This window comes from Tamandua tetradactyla, chromosome 3 (genome assembly GCF_023851605.1).
Source record: "Tamandua tetradactyla isolate mTamTet1 chromosome 3, mTamTet1.pri, whole genome shotgun sequence".
Lineage (NCBI taxonomy): Eukaryota > Metazoa > Chordata > Mammalia > Pilosa > Myrmecophagidae > Tamandua > Tamandua tetradactyla.
This window is the reverse complement of record NC_135329.1, coordinates 103309999-103323895: the sequence shown is the minus strand read 5'-3', so window position 1 is coordinate 103323895 and position 13897 is coordinate 103309999. Positions and strand designations below refer to the sequence as shown.

The window sequence follows — 13897 nt, the reverse complement described above, 5'->3', positions numbered from 1 at the left end:
TGACCAACCCCGCGGGCTGGAGGCGCACACAGGGCCTCCCAGGTTCTCGGGCCCGGAGCGCCCGCCGGCCGCTTCCTCCCTCCCCAGGGACATGAACCAGCCTTCCTCCCTCCTCCCGCTGGCTCGTGGCTGCGCCCGGGTCCCAGGGACCCTCGCCCGCCCACGCCAGCAACGTGACCCTTCTGGGGTCCTCTGCGGTCCGAGCGCCCATCTGCCATCCCCACCACTCACATCCAGCCCGCGCAACCGGAGCCTCATCTGGACTCCTAGAAAACCCACCACCTCCATTCCCCCCGGGCCCTAAGGGGGCTGCAGTCACTCCTCGGGAAGAGCTGCCCAGGCAGGTGGACGCCCCGGGACGCACCCACCGCTGCACTCCAGAGTCCTGTAGAGCTGCCACAGCACAGCCGGGGCACCCACGCAGGCGGCGGAGGAGCAGCGGGCGGAAGCCTGCGGCTCCGCCGCCCGCGGTGTGGGCTCTCCCGCCAGGCTCCTGCTCCCCGCGCCCGCCGCGGTCCCCTCTGCGCGTATCTCCCCGGGGGGATGGCGAGCTCCGACGCGATCACCCTGACCCAGTGGATCTCACCTACCAGTTAGAAAGCAGCAGCAGCAGCCTGGAGTGCCCTCCGGCCGCCGATCCCGTGGAGCTCAAGGCGCAGCCGGGCGCGAGATCGCAGCGCCGGGAGCCCGCGGCGCGGCTACCTGGGCTGGATCGCGCCCGGGGCCGCAGCCGCCGCGGGAGCCGCAGGGCCGCCGCCGAGCGGGCCGCGGCAGGGACGGTCTGCAAACTCCCAGCCCTGGCTGGGCCGAGCGGCGCGTCCACCCTCGGCCCGGACCCTGCAGAGACTCTCCGGAAGCTCAGCCGGTCAGGGCTGGGGTCTGCCCGCAATTTCTTCCAACCCTGCGGTACCCGATCTCTCCAACTTCGCCCGGCTTCTGGGCTCGCGGATCTGGGTGGCAGGGATTCCGGCCAGGGACGTTCTGCAAACTCCCCGCCCTCCCCGGCGGAGCGCTCAGCCAATTCGGTACGCCCCAGCCTCTCAGGGGCCGTCTGCAAACTCTCAACCCTGTCGGAGAGGACTTCTTCCAGTCTGAATTCCGCAGCCCAAAGGGAGAAAGGAGAAGGGCCGGCAACGAATAATATTCTAGAAAAGTCCTGCCTCTGTGCAAATGCTGATATGAGGACACATCCTCTAGAGGTATGCATTCCAGGCCTCCAAGTACCAGGGGCCCTATTGCAGTGAAGCCCAGTGAGGGTGAGACTGGCCTCCACCATCATTTTGCATGCAACATAAACTTCCTGACCCTCAGATTCCTCCCTTGTAGAATGGGTAATATGGAGCAGTATGAGTTTCTTCCCCTTGGTTTTTGTGATCTTGGCAAGCCACTTAACCATTTGAGTTTATTTTCTTTATCTTAACCACTGTTGGAATAAATGCTGCTTCATCAGGTTATAGTGAGGATGAAATGACATATATGTAAAGTATTTAGCATTGCCTGACACGTAGTAGATGCTCAATAAATGAATTCCGTTCCTCTTCTCTGCCCTTCCCACCCCCGATTTTATGAACACTGTGGGAGTGCTAGTTGCACATTGTACTATTAGACCTTGGGTAAATTAAAAAAGAAATAAAACACCTCTGTGCCCTGAAGGTATTACACAGAACGTTGACTGACATGACATTAAATCCAACCAAGCCCTGGGAGACAGAATATCACACATTTACATCGCTAAACATTATAACTTCTTGTTGAGTACTATCTGGAATGGAGGAAGAGTGCCCTGCTGGAATACCCATGGGTGCAAATGACCAGGCTCATAACTCCCAGCAAATTGCAGGCCCTGCAACCAGTCACTTCATCCAGTTATTGTGCTGGTGAGGGTTTATGTTTAAACTTTCCTCGAACTTCTTCTGGCTTGCTGTCATCCCTACTTCTTTCTTTGACTTGGTCACCCCACCCTGCTTCCCATCCTCCACAGGTCATGTACTTTCAGCCCTTAGAAATGACTTAGTCCATCTACCTCATTTTACAAGTGACCTAGGGCCACAGGGCTGGTTAGAGGTGCTGCAGTAGAAGACAGGTGGGTCTCCCTTACACTCAGCTAGCTATAGGCTCCAGGCACCATAGACCAGTCCTATCTTTAATTTCAAACTAGAGGAAATTACCCTAATCCTTCCTGACCAGTTGATCCCGGATTTATCAGCTACTTCTGTCCTCAGCTGTCAGAAACCGTATAGGTACTGTTCAAGAACCATGAGGAAATCAGCCTGGGCAGGGAGCCTCCTCTTATTATGAAAGGACCTCTTAGAGAAGTCCCAGAAATGTTCCCAGGTACATATTTCCCTTCATCCCTTGGGAAAAAATAATGTCTCCAGCGCTCTTCAGGCACAGGGAGGGAAATAGAAGGATGGTGACACCTGGTGGCTAGGACTTTCTGTGCTTTGGATACGATCTTACAAATCCTCATCATAATAGATTCACTTTGAAGCCAAGTTCCCGTAGCTGGTTAATAATTGTACCACCAGTTCCCCTACAGATTTCGGAAGTACATCAACCAGTTACTTGGTGGTCTCAGTGCTACAAAGGGCATAATAGTGGCTATTATTTCAGTTTTTTTTTATTAAAAAGGTGTATTGATTATAGAAAAATAAAGCATAAAGGTATAAAATTCATATGTACACACATTCATATGTACTTTATAGATTTGTATTATATATTCTATTTTTTTATATAAATTATATACTTGTAGTACCTTTGGGGGAAGCTAACACTATCTCAATTGTTTTTCTTACAGGGTTTAGAATGTAATTTATAGACATAGCTTGTAGATATAAAGATGCTTAGTAGGATGGAGTTGTATATTTCCTTAACATCCTCTCAAGAAAAAATTTGTTACTAAGTGAGAGAAGAGAAAAGTAAAAAACAGTGGGCTTTCATGCATACCTGGTGAACAGTTTCATTTTTAGCACATCCACCTGGTGTGAACAAAAGGGTTTAGATTAAAAGAAGAAAGAAGTCTGGGATTATTTCCCAGCAAAGCGACACCCCCTATTTCTACTGCTAAGTCTGCTTTAACCATATTGCTCTACTTCTTGCCACACTTTTGCCCCATGTGTATTTTAGATAATTGCTCAATTATAAACATAGGAAACACACCTCTGCACAATCAAGCCCATTATTACTCAGCATCTCTTACTAAACTTGATGTAAATTATATTTATCTTCATATCAAATCTATGGAGTAGATTTTACTGTACCCATTTTACAGATGAAGACAAGTCTTAGAAAAGTTAAGTAAGAAGACTAACAGTAAGCACTGTTGGTGAGGGCCAGAACCAGGATTGAATCCCAAGTTTGCCTGACTCCAAATGCCAGAATCTTTCTACTGCACCATAATGTCCAACCCAGGAAACCAGGAAGATATGAGATCAGGGCAGAAACTACTCTGAAGCACACACAAAATACTGAAAAGAATATTTGAGTTAGCATACATAAAATACATTTCTCAACCTATTCAAATTATATGAAGATTATAAGCAACAAAATAATTATTATGCATATGTGACATTATAAAGCTGGGACCCAGTGGTTCAGTCTTGGAGCAGGTCTCTGTGAAATAAACAAATGATTTTTGGTAAGCTGCCATATCCAGTGTGTAAAGGCAGAAGCAGCTGTTCTTCCTACCTTACTAATTCTCTGACATGCTCTCAAGAGTTGTTTCTAGATGCATGCCTCTGAGCCTGCCTTTCCATCTTTCCTTTTAAATAAATTCCTTTTCTCCTGAAGTTGGTCAGAGTAAATTTTGGTTGCTTCTAGCTAAGTATCCTGACATACACACATTAGAACTGGGAGGCACAGGTCCTCAAGAAAACAAAAATAAGTGGTGGTTTATCAAGTTTGATTAAGAAAGTTGAAAACCCAGCTGTTTAAAGAACTTAGGTGCTGCAACTTATGGCATACAATTCCAAAACTTTTTATCAAATTATCAACTGTTTTCACTTAGAATAAAATGCCCATGAAAATCAAGCTTTAGGGATGATATGGTTCATACTTTAAAACTTCAACTCCTTTGTGAGATCAAAGGGAGAGATGTTTAGTTGGTGCAAAATGTATATTTTGGGTAGCATTACCTAATTTAACTTGTATGGTCAGTTTAGCTGAACACCATAAGTACATGGAAGTTTGAATAGGGCATGAAGATCTTGTTGGTTTGCAGGGTTAGTGTCATGCCCAATATATCCCAGAGTAATTTGGGCAGTGAATAAAAAATTATTTGCAAAGTCCCCTTTGGGGACTGTGAAGAAAGGAAGAAATATTCAGTTTCCTCATTTAGGGAATTTCTGATATTCTTGTAAGCAGTGGACAAAACCAAATCAATGGGCCGAGCCCTCCATCTTGGGGTTCAGCCGTATGAAACTTATTCCTGCAAAGAAGAAGCTAAGCCTACTTATGATGATGCCTAAGAGAACCTCTATTGTTGCTCAGCTGTGGTCTCTCTCTCTAAGCCAACTAAGTAGGTGAACTCACTGCCCTCCCCCCACTGTGTGCAAAATGACTCCCAGGGGTGTAAGTCTCCTTGGCAATGTGGGACAGAACTCCTGGGATGAATTGGGACCCAGCATCATGGGATTGATAAAGCCTTCTTGATCAAAAGAGGGAAGAGAGAAATGAGACAAAATAAAATTTCAGCAGTTGAGAAATTTCAAACAGAGTCAAGAGGTTATCCTGGAGGTTATTCTTATGCATTATATAGATATCCCTTTTTAGTTTATGGTGTACTGGAGTGGCTGGAGGGAAATACCTGAAATTGAGCTCTGTTCCAATAGCCTTGATTCTTGAAGACAATTGTATAACAATATAACTTTTACAATGTGACTATGTGATTGTGAAAACCTTGTGACTGATGTGACTTTTATCCAGGATGTGAACAAATAAGTTAAAAAATAAGGATATAAAATAAATAAGTAATAGGGGGAAATAAAGGGTAAAAAAATGGGTAGATAGAAATACTGGTAGTCAGTGAGAGGGAGGGGTAAGGAGTATGGGATGTATGTATGAGATTTTTCTTTTTCTCTTTTTTTCCAGAGTGATGCAAATGTTCTAAAAATGATCATGGTGATGAATACACAACTATGTGATGATATTGTGAGCCATTGATTGTACACCATGTATGGACTGTATGTGTGTGTGAAGATATCTCAATAAAAAATATATTTTAAAATCAAGCTTTTGGGCAATAAGGAAAATGAGCAATGTAAGGAGTATGGGGTAGAGTGGTTCTTTTTTATGGAATTGACTCTTCAAGGAAAGAATAAGGAGTTCACATTCCTAATTTCTCAGCTCAATGCACATACAGACCAGGAATTTTCCATGAAACAAACAACAGTAAAACCAAACCTCTTATCTCTTGCAACCGAAGGCTAACATAAGTGAAAACCACAAATAGAGTTTGATCTTGTGGGCTGTCCAATTACAAAAGTCATTTGAATTCACAGCCTAACCATTCTCTTCTTTTAAACCATGGACTTTAAATTAGAACAGAGTAGGAACCCTGGGGACTGAATGGAGACACATCAAAGAACTCAGAATACTTAGTGTACCCCAACCCCCGAATTTACATTGGGTTCCCTTACCAAGGGGAAGTCAACCATGAAATTGTTACTGAGATCCTGTAATGATCTGACCTGAGGGTATTGCCTTGAAATGTCACTCATGACCCCAAATGATACTCATTTTCTTTGATTACAGAGTCAGACCTCTTGAGAGTCACGTCTCAAGAGGTCAGTTGAGAAGGCAGACCTCGAAGGAGGCAACTTAATGACCATAGGAGTTGTGAAAGTCTGCAAATTTGTAAAATTAAAAATCTGGGACTACCTGTGGAGAGAGATTCTGGAAGGCTAGACCATGAAAGGAAGAACATAGTTTTAGATCAGATTGAAAGTGTCGTTATGAAGGTAGTTATCAAAGATGCTCATTCTGTGTGCTCACTTGAGCAGCTGAGAATAACAGTAATGATCTGCTCTGTTGAGTGGGTGAAATCTGGACTCCTGAGGGACTGAGTCAACAGGAATGGAAGCTGGCACCCATAGAGTGCTTTCATATATTAAGTTGCTTCATCCTAATAAACCTATGAGATAGGTATCATGACTCCATTTATAAATGAGGAAACTGAGGCATATAGGAGTTCAACAGTTACTCATAGGCCACTTATAAGTGGTAAATCTGGGATCCTTGCTCTAGAGTCTGGGCCTTCAACTTCTGCCAAAGTTCTTCTTATGAAATTTGGATGCCAGAAATACCCTGAAATGATGTAGAGAAAGGAATTCAATTGCTTAGGAAAATGCTATAATAGGTTTATCGAGTATGAACTACTCATCCATCCGAATACCATGTCTCCTGAAGACACATAGTCTTGTCAGTACTGAGAAATCCACTGATGAGATTGCCAGCATTTTTGAAACACACTGCAGCTGCTGTTGTTTGGAGGCTCAGCTCTCACAACGAAGTTCTAAACCTGCTGCCTGCTACCCTAGGACACCTTTGATAAAAAGGAGACGGGGCACCTGCAGCAGACACCACTAGATGGCCATCTAAAAATCATTCCCGAGTCCATTTTCTTTTGCTACATCCCACAGCAGAGCCTGGAAAGTCTCATGCTTGCTTTCCCAGCTTCCTCCAGACCTGGGGAATGAGGCAGCATATGACCCAATTCTGGTAGTGAAATCTAAGGGAAAGTCTCCTGGGCAATTCTGAGAAATAAATATTTTGTTTTCTTTGAATAGAAGTGCAGAAGGAGGTGGCTTCTCTGGCCACCCCTGTACTTCCTGACTTGAATGATGTTGTGATGCCTGGAGCTGCAGCAGCCATCATTCAAACATAAGGTATAAGCCTAAACTGATAAGCCACTTGAGTGAGGCAGTGCAGACAGATGGAAAAGTCTGCATCCTTAAACAACCATTTCCCACAGCTGTGGCCCTCCAGGCTTCTAGTTATATGAGAAAAGCAAACCCCTGCTTTTAAAGGCATAATTGGCATCATTTCATTTTATTGAAACCTACAGCCTAAAGATTCCTTTATGAAAAACTGGCCCTTGAGGAATGACCCAAAAATAACATCATAGATATGTACTATGTATCTTCCTTCCAACAACCAGAAGGAATTTCAGAACAGCTTACATGGTATTTACTCTGTATTTCTTGAAAATTTTGAAGGGGATCCAAATATATTTGTGTAATTATAGCGATGTATTAGAAAAAAAAAATCTCCTTTCCTCTTTTATCCACTTAGATCACACTGTGCAGCTGCTCCAAAGCATCTAGCTCCACAGGTCTCCAACTCTCTTTCTTTGCTCCTTTCTTCTTCTCCATCATTTCCACATTCATAATGTAGACTCCCAGCTCTCTTTGAAGAAAAGAGGAGGGGGGAGGGAACATAGGTAATTCCAAAATTCCCTTTGATGACTATAAACCCTCTCACATTAATAATTGTTGTCCTATTACATTTATTCTTTATTTTTTATTGATATATATTATATATTCACACACTCTGTAGTCATCCAAAGTTCATAATCAATGGTCCACAATATCATCATATAGCCGTGCATTTATCATCACAATCGACTTTTTTTCTTTTTTGTGAAAAATAACTTAAATACAAAAAAGCAATAAATTTCAAAGCACATTGCAACAATTAGTTGTAGAACAGATTTCAGAGCTTGGTATGGGTTACTACATATATTTTTAACTTTTAACATTTTAAAGCTGTTTTATAGTTGCTTAGGAGATATTTTTGTATTTCAAATCCTGATCCTCACTGACTTTCATTTTAAAAGTAAAGGTGCATTCTTTTGGAAAATAAGGTTGGTCCAAATATGAGTTCGAATCATATTTGAAATTGTCAAATTTTCACAAATTTCATACCCTAAAATAATAACATATTTACAAATGGTGATAATGCTTAATATGACATTATATATGAAAACCGGGATCTAGGTTTACTCAAAAAGATTGTATTAATGGTCCTATATTAGTTTCCTATTGCTGTTGTAATAGATCACCCAAATTTAATGCCTTAAAACAACACAAATTTATTCTTTTAGTTTTGGGGATCAGAAGTCCAGAATGAGTCTTATGGGGCTAAAATCAAGGAGTCTTTGGGACCTATTTGCTCTGCTGAGACTCCAGGGGAGAGTTTGTTCCTTGCTTCTTCAAGTTTCTAGAGGCTGCAACACTAGTGGCTCATAGCCATTCACTCCAATCTCTGCTTCTGTCATCACATCCTCCTTTCCCATGGTTGACCGACTTGCCTCCCTTTTGTAGAGAACACTGTGTTTACCTTTAGGGCCCTCTGATAATCCAGGATAATCTCTCCATCTCAATTTCTTAACTTAATCACATCTTCAAAGTCCCTTTGCCACATCAGGCAACATTTACAGGTTCTGGGGCTTAGCATGGGAACATCTTTAGGGAGGGCTGTTTTGGTTTGCTGAAGCTGCTGGAAGGCAATATACTGGAAATGGATTGGCTTTTACAAAGGGGATTTATTAGGTTACAAATTTACAGTTCTAAGGCCATGAAAATGTCCAGTTAAGACATCAACAAAATGATACCTGGCCTCTGAGACCACCGTCATCTGGAACACCTCTGTCAGCTGGGAAGGCACGTGGCTGGCGTCTGCTGGTCTTTGCTCCTGGTTCGTTGCTTTAGCTTCTGATGCCAGTGGCTTTCTTTCTGTGTCCTGAAGATCTTCTCTTAGCATCTCTGGGGCATTTTCTTTCTCCAAGCATCTATGCTTTTTCCAAATGTCTCCCTCTTAAAGGACTACAGTAAGAAGGTTAAGACCCACCTTGAATGGATGGAGTCACATCTCCATGGAAACAACATAATCAAAAGATCCCACCCAACAACAGGTCTACTCCCATGAGATTGGATTAAAAGAACATGGCTTTTCTGGGGTACATAACAGTTTCAAACCAGCACAGAGGCCATAATTCAGCCTTCTGCAATCTGCCCTCTGCCTTTGAAGGTTCATATGCATCCAACATGCAAAATATATTCACCCCTCCCAACATACTCAAGGTCTTAATCCATGATAACATGCACTCAAAGTCCCAAATGTCTCCAAATATTCTTTCTAAAACCTCAAATCTCATGCTATACATCATCTAAATCATATATGGGTAGGACTCCTGATATAATTCATCCCAGGGCAAAATTTCACTCCATCTATTGACCTGTAAAACTAGAAAACAAGTTTTTCTGCTCCAAAAAATAGAATGGTGGGATAGTCAGAGTTATGGTCAGTCACAGTTTTAGATATTCCCATTCAATAAGGGAGAAAATGAAAGGGAAAAAGGAATTAGCATTCCCAAGTAATTTTGAAATCCAGTCAGGCAAGCTCCATTATGTTTCAAGGCTAGGAAAAATTCTCTCTGGCTCTCAACTCTGCTCTGAGACTCCACTCTGAGTCACCTTTCCTTTTTCATGAAGGGTAGTATATATTCGCAGCTGAGTATTATATCAGCCTGTGTACTGCCTGTAGAAGTCTGGGAGTCTGATAGTTTTTTGTTGTTTCATCCCCTTTCTGCCTTTTCAGTCCAATCTCTGTCAGTGTTAATTGTTTCTTCTCGAGAACCTTGTAGATCTTCCATAAATGTCATGTAATTTCACTCTGTTAGAAAGGAGTTACATTGATCTTTCCTGAATAATCCCATCTCTATTTTTTTTTTACTTCTGGTGAGATGGATGAGAAGATTCAAATCACATACCTAATTTCTTCAAAGAGTTCTCTATGAGATTGAATGCTGAACTTTTTTTCTTTCCAGGCATTAGCAAAGAGGTTGTCCAGCCAACACCCATGGCTTTCTTTCCAAAGCATATGCTCCTGACAGTACATCTCTTAGTTTTAGCCACTTTTGCACTCTGGATAGGCTGAGAATTTCCAAAATCATGAAGCTCTGGTTCCTTTTTGCTTAACAGTTCTACCTTCAATTTCTCTCTTTCCTCTTACATTTTAACTATTAACAGCAAGAAGAAGCCAGGCTGCATTGTCAACACTTTGCTTGGAAATTTCTTCAACTCAATAGTCAAGTTCCATAGCTTACAAGTTCTGTTTCCCACATAACTGTAGGACAAATTCAGCTAAGATTTCTGCTATTATGTAAGTGTCCTCCAGTTTCTAATAACACGTTTCACATTTCTTTCTGAGTTCTCACCAGCAGTGCCATTAATAGCCTTATTTCTAATAACAGTGGTGTTTAGGATGATTTATATATTCCCTAAGACAATATAGGTTTTCTTTACTGGGCTCCTTATTTTCTCCTGAGCCCTCATTAGCACAGGGTCTTTAACATCCATATTTCTACTAACAGTCTGTTCAGGGCAATCTAGATTTTTTTTTTTTTAATCATGCTACTCAAAATTCTCCCAGTCTCTACCCATTTCCCAATTCCAAAGCCTTCTCCACATTTTGGGTATTTGTTACAGCAATACCCATTTCCAAGTACCAAAATGTGTATTGGCTTCCAGTTGCTGCTATAACAAATTGCCACAAAATTAGTGTCTTAAAACAACACAAATCTATTTTTTGACAGTTCCGGAGATCAGAGCTATAAAATCAATATGTTGGTTGGTTTGTGTTATTTCTGGAGGATTCAAGGTAGAATCTATTTCCTTGCCTTTTCCATCTTCTGGAGGCTGTCTTCATTTCTTGGTGCATGAACCTCTCTCACATTGTCTTTTCTCCCTTTGCTTCCATCATCCCATCTCCTTCTAACTCTGATCTCCTGCCTCCCTCTTACAAGGAATCTTGTGATTATACTGGGCCCGCACAACTAATCCACGATAATCTTCCCATCTCAAGATCCTTAACTAAAACACATATGTAAAGAACTTTTATCTATATATCAAAGGAAACATTCTCATGTTCCAGGGACAGGATGGAAAAATGGGGGTGGGGGGGGAACAGAAACCATTTTTCAACCTCCCATAGTTCCTAATTCTTCACCCTTAACTTAAACAAATAATTGGGGGGAGGGGATACATTGTCTGGGAATCGAACCTGGGTCTCTCATATGGAAGACAAGCATTCTACCACTGAACCACCCATGCACCCCCTTAACCCTTAACTTTATAACCATGTCCTTTTTCACATAAGCTTATAGAAGCCCTCTGTTGGTGGGCCTCTTCCCTACTTGGGAAGCTTGAATTATGTACCCCAGTTTAAACATGTTCTTAATCTTAATCTGCATTTCTGAAGATGTGAACCCATTGGAAATAGAATCTCTTAAAGGTGTGATTTTAGTTAAGGTATGGTCGATCTAAATGAGGGTAGGCCTTACTCTGGATCATTGGAGTTCTTAATAAGCAGAAGAAATGCAGACATAGAGAAAGCCATGGGGAGACGCCAGAAGCCAGAAGTCAGTGTAACCTGAAATGGAAAGAGGATGTTCCATGTGTGTGAGTCAAGCCAAGGACTGCCAAGGATCACCAGTAGCCACCACCAGATTGTTATAGATTAGGGAAGAAAGCATCACCTCACTGATGCCTCAATTTTGCACTTCTCCTAGCATCAAAGCCATAAGCCAATAAACTCCCATTGTCTAAGCACAAAAATACTATTGTGTGGTGCTTGACATGGCAGCCTGGAAAACTGAGATGCTACTACTCTGGGCTCTAGGAATGGCTCTGTGACTTGTTTTGGCTAATAGAAAGAGTCAGAAGTGATGGCCTCAAAAGGTCTTTCAAGTTTCCTCCTGCTCTCCTGAGCTGTTGGCATTGCTACCAGAAGAAATACTTCCATCCTTCTATCCCAGCGGCTCCATGGAAGGGATCAGAGGTGTGTTGACCCCAGCTTAGATACGGGGACCCAGTCACTCTGAAAACTCAAGAGTAAAAGCAGCAAAGAGCAGATACTTCCAGCAGCTGCCTCCCAACTGTGTGAGAAATAAATGCTTATTGCTGCATACCACTGACTTTTAGGGGGATCTGTTACAAAGCAATAGAAGTCTTTAATTTACATGAGTGGCTTTAAGGCCCATGAGAAAACCACCAATATCCATTCAATTGTTCAAAATATTCAGAGTCATGTGAAGTTTATTACACATGCACTCACATGCAAACACACATTTATTTCTATTGTGCATCAGACTTAATTTGGGGGGTCTTTGTAAAACTACTTCCAAAGAAAATTTCATCTGGGATGAAGCAAAGAAGAAACAGATGAATCAGACAAGCCAGTGATTTAAAATAAAGGGGCCTCCTCTCTTAGAACATTACCAACCTAAGATTAAATTTTGAGAAAGAGTGTTTGCTGGAACAGGCTTCCAAAAGCCCTTACAATACTGTAAAGAAAAACTTACTGTATTGCACATCACCTCTTTTTTCTGATTTACGAATATTGCAATTTGGAAAGGGTCTCCCAAAGTGTGCTCACATGTATGTGCATACATGTGCATGTGTGCATGTGTGTGCACATGTATGTGTGTGCATGTGCACACAGGCATGCACATGTACATGTGTGCATGTGTGTCTTTGTGCACTTGTGTGTGTGCAGCAGTGGGGTGCCAACAGCCTATTGTGTGCATCTCCTCCCAACACCATATTCATTGGTTCAGTAACATTAGGTTGATTGGTAGTACTGAGTCATGGAAGAAGTATTAATACCACAGAAATCTTGCTTCAGTTACGGATGTATACATTGGGTCATAATGGAAAGAGTATGTCTTAAAATGGGTCATGGTCAAAAGCTCTGAAAGCCACAGCTCTCGTTGTGATTGAGTAAACTTCGACTCCTCCACAGTATTAACAAGAAATGTGTGTAAAACCTCCCTGTCCCTGGAAGCAAAGCTTGACACAGTTGCAAAGCAAATGGTGACACTGCCCAAATTAATTTGAAAACAGAGACATTTTTCTGCAGACATTTCTGCTGGAGGTATTAAGGTTTCTATGCTTCCCTTTGTCCTCTAGCTAAATGTGGAGGAAAATATTTCACCCTAATGTTTCAGACTGAGTATTGAAATTTATGTCAACAATGGGGGAAAAATGGACATTTTGCTTGCATGACTTCAAAAGATGGTGATGATCCTTGCCACTCTGCCCTCATACCGTGGCAGATGCCCCTGCAGTGCATTATTGACTGAGGTGGGGGCAATTAATTGGTTTTGAACCATGCTCGTGAGTTTGTCCATAACTGCCAGGCACTTGCACAGCTCTTTAAGAGACCTTATGCACCACAATAATTCATGTGCTCTGCTGAATTGGGAACTAGAAACAAACCGAGTTGGTGTTGCTAATGAAGGTTGGAACAATCTCTAGAATAGACAAGAATCTTAAAATCTTCTTCTGTGTGTCCATCCTGTTGAAGAGGCTGAGATGCTGCTGTTTGTTTGGTTTTTTTGAATGTCCCATATTTTGATGAAACCCATCATACATTTTGACAAACATAGTTAATTAACATTTCACCCTTGCTTTATGATGTCAGTGTTCCAAGTCTTGCTTCAGATGTATTTAGGTCTGTTCTGCTCCCTGCCCACTACACTTGAGATCCTCATTTTCAACATGGCAGAAGTTCAAACAGGGGATGCTGGGCAGACTCTGATGTGAAAGGATCCTCTCAGAGCTTTCTAATGCTAATCATTGCAATACAATTAAACGAAGCTTTTTTTCCTGTCCCCCTTCCCCAATAAGAGTAACACTGGAAAGACTTTAACCACCTCCCAATCTCCAAAACCCCAACTCTTTGATTTGATAAGTGGGGTTTTTTAGACATTCTTGCCTAAATAGCTATGCACACAAAGCATTCAGCTGAGCCCCTACCCACCCCACAACTTCCAATCAGATGTCTTCCATGGCATATTGTAGGCTCCCAAAGAGCAACACTGAGCTAAGAGAAGCAT

General features: G+C 42.2%; 1 protein-coding gene across 4 annotated transcripts in view; it reads right to left on the bottom strand.

Annotated features, from left to right (window-relative positions):
• The window catches only part of MGAT5 (alpha-1,6-mannosylglycoprotein 6-beta-N-acetylglucosaminyltransferase), a 376908-nt gene extending 376208 nt beyond the window's left edge, over positions 1-700 (bottom strand). For 3 of the 4 annotated variants that reach the window (XM_077153611.1, XM_077153615.1, XM_077153612.1), the window contains exon 1: positions 591-700. The gene's annotated coding sequence lies outside the window, so the exon portion shown is untranslated. The remainder of the gene's footprint in view (positions 1-590) is intronic. The other variant, XM_077153620.1, reaches the window with a different exon arrangement.
• Between the last annotated feature and the right edge of the window lie 13197 nt (positions 701-13897).